This window comes from Priapulus caudatus, unplaced genomic scaffold (assembly GCF_000485595.1).
Source record: "Priapulus caudatus unplaced genomic scaffold, Priapulus_caudatus-5.0.1 Scaffold1076, whole genome shotgun sequence".
In the NCBI taxonomy this organism is placed as follows: domain Eukaryota; kingdom Metazoa; phylum Priapulida; class Priapulimorpha; order Priapulimorphida; family Priapulidae; genus Priapulus; species Priapulus caudatus.
The window spans coordinates 58721-62013 of NW_014578137.1; the positions used below are offsets into that span (position 1 = coordinate 58721).

At 42.7% G+C, this 3293-nt stretch overlaps 1 protein-coding gene and 1 long non-coding RNA gene across 2 annotated transcripts in view; both read right to left on the minus strand.

Moving 5' to 3' along the window:
* The window catches only part of LOC106815267 (triosephosphate isomerase-like), a gene marked incomplete in the record, with an annotated part of 13176 nt that overhangs the window by 5770 nt on the left and 4113 nt on the right, over positions 1-3293 (minus strand).
* The window catches only part of LOC106815268, a 3838-nt gene continuing 1171 nt past the window's right edge, over positions 627-3293 (minus strand). Inside the window, exon 2 of the long non-coding RNA XR_001394723.1 lies at positions 627-1378. This is a non-coding gene — a long non-coding RNA (uncharacterized LOC106815268). The remainder of the gene's footprint in view (positions 1379-3293) is intronic.

Genomic DNA, 3293 nt, shown 5'->3' on the forward strand with positions numbered 1-3293 from the left:
CACTTAAAACTGCACACTTCAACCCTAACTCTAAAACTGTCTGGGGCCGATTAGTGTACATCACTCCAACTATACATTTCCCTGTATACACGGCGAAGTGAACTTCGTGGCTAAGAGTACAAATAAACGGTATCAGGACAAATACTCCCCGGACATTTAGAGGAGGAGTTAGAGGACGACGGAGAAGGTAGTGAAGGAGGAGGGGGAGGTAGAGGAGGTGCAGGTGGTGGTTAAGGGAGGAGGAAGAGGAGGGGGGAGAATGTGATGGAGAAGGAGAGGAGGAGGTAGAGGCACCCTCCTCTCCCTCTTCCCTCCTCCACCACCTGGCCCTCCGCTACCTCCTCCACCTTCTCCTCCTCCACCACCTTCTTCCCTCCTCCTCGACCTCCTACCTGTATTATCACTGTTCAACAATGAATAATAAACAACAAGTGAGTAATTGTCTGGGGGGTAATTGTCCGGGGGGAGGGTGAATGGCATGGGGGGGGGTAATTGCCCAGGGGGTATTTGTCCTAGAACCAAATAAACATACCTTCAGAATCTACCCCACATGTATGCATGCACAGTTGGTTTTGGCAAGGGTGGTTGTTAGTGATCAACTATTGAGCAACACCAACGCAGCAACATTGTGTCATTACCAAGAAGCCTTTAATTTCCAGACTAGTAAAATTGTGACTAATATACACAATGAATACACATGATTACATGGAATGCATCGAGACTAAATACAGCGTTATAATATCGCTGATAGTATGACAGTTAGATAGTTAGACTTAGATAGTTTGACAGTAAACCGAACAAAACATAAAACGGCAAATTCAATAGAGAACATGAACAATATGCTCTGGTACAGTGTGGGTATTATTGATTTTTTACTAGTTTTAACAGGCTATGATACGTGTAAGCTAATAGTAATAGTAATAGTATAATTTTCATCCTATTATGTATGTTGCCAATGACACATGCCTCTCACATAACGAACCGGTCAGAGTCATAGCTGCTAGCAGAGAAACTCACAGTAACAGAAATATATACTTATCCACTTTCTTGATAGTGAGGAAAGATCTCAAGTGTGTAGAAAACAATCAAAATAAAGACGAATTAAAGTCGGTACTGTGCAGCCATGCGGTTTGGAGATTATATTACAAGTATTGCTTCATATAGACTGGAGTTTTGTCGGCAATGATGAACATGTGTACTGCACGTACGTGGGTACATTTATCTGTTACGGTGTGCTTTGCTGCACCTGATGCTCCTGCTTAGTCTGCTGCGTTGACGATCGTGACAAAGTCCGGCTTCAGACTGGCGCCACCAACAAGGAATCCGTCGACATCAGGCTTGGAAGCCAACTCTTTGCAAGTGCCAGCGGTGACCGACCCTGCAACAACAATTACAACCATTAGATTAGTCGTTATATAACCATTAAAGCCAGGATTCCACATTTTCAACACGCCGGTGTTGCTCTGCACATCCACACTGATTCTATGCATGGTTAAAGCCGCAATATGCGCATCCAAACGCTAATTTCTCCAGTACTAGACTAGCAAATACTTCGTGTCATACATAATCACACTACCTTATGACAAAATAAACTCTAGTTCCTCCCATTTCACTGCGCGTAACCGTTTGCTTAAAACCCACAAGAAAGAGGTGCGAAATCTTGCAATCTGGCGCCAACGCCGAATTGTTTGCCAAACAATTTAGCCCCGAATCGGTTAGGTGACGTCACATGTTGCTACGGGTTGCACCCGCTGTACGGTTGCTTGGCAGAGCAACGCGAACGTGTCAACAACATCGGAGAATTTGAACAACATTGGAGGTATTTTCAAATACCTTTTATAAGACAACGTGCAGTGAAATGGGAGAAACTATGACCAGCTTAGTTTCTGATGCTGGTACACTCTCATAATACATTTAAAGGAAGTTTTATGTTAGGGAACTAGCCAACTGTCAACTTGCAAAAATATCAATTAGGGAAACAGTGCAGGAAAGATTATATATATATATACAATTCTAAAAGTCTCAATTAAGTGCCAGCAATATGGGTCCATATATTTTAGCGGTGCAGTGTGAACTTCCATTTACCTTAAACACACACTGCAGGCCATATAATTATATACAGGGTGCGAAACTAACGGGAGTCCAGAGTCAAATACTCCCTAATTTATTTTCAGACTCCCTGATTTGACATATGCAGGAGTCCGTGTGACTCCCTGAAAATTCTGCTATATGCACTAATACTGACTAACTAGTTCGTTCCACAGCATGGCCTCGCGGAATTATCGTATTTCACCAGCAAATGTCCCCAAGAAAATTTAGCAGACGTGCACCGCAAATGTCCTGCAATGTCCAACGCGTTATTGTTAATAGGGGTGAGTATTGCGACCAAAAACCGTATTGCAATATATGTGCCAATACGACAAAAACCGTATTGCATATTTCCAATACGTATTGGGAAGTGTATTACCATGTACTGATATAGTAACAATTTGATGGTTATTAAATATCATCATATATTGATATTATATGACATGATTATTTCTCATGTTTTTCTTGAGAAACAGAAGCCCACGGCAATGTTTCCGCTGACAGTGCCAGCCTCTGTGCCGTAACAATGTCACCAGCTGCCTACTTGATACCCTTCTCAATAGGCACTGACGTAGCTGGGGATACACAATACCCCTCTGCGCATAATTTGGCTATACTGGATACTGAAACTGAAACTTGAAACTGAAACTGAAACAGTGGGTGTCGCTTTGACAGTTGTATCGGCGCCGCGCCGGGCACTCACGGTGAGCATAGGCTATTATATAGACTCCCTAGTTGCCCTGCGCTCTGTTCCTCGGCGCACCCGCTGCGCCCACCTGCCCCGCAGTAGTTACCGCCGCAGTGCTCCATGCGTGGGCGTTACCAGTACATACTGTATGCGCGTGACACGCACTTGTGCTTTCGCTAATATATACCACGCGCAGTGCATTTAAATTTTTTTTTCGATGCCCATTAACCAATAATAGACATAAACGGCAAGTGGCACGGAATTTATTTTTTTGTATTACCACCGTATCGTAAATACTCGATATTCGGAAGTATCGCGATTATATCGAGTTTTTCAAATATATTCCAATATACGACGTACACCGGTTATATCGTTACACCCCTAATTGTTAATATCCTTTAGTTTTGAACTTCAGACTGCAGATTCCCTCATTTTTGCTGCGGTTGGACCCTACTTAATAAGTCAATTTCTACCCCTGTATATATTATATATATATATATATATATATATACTGCCA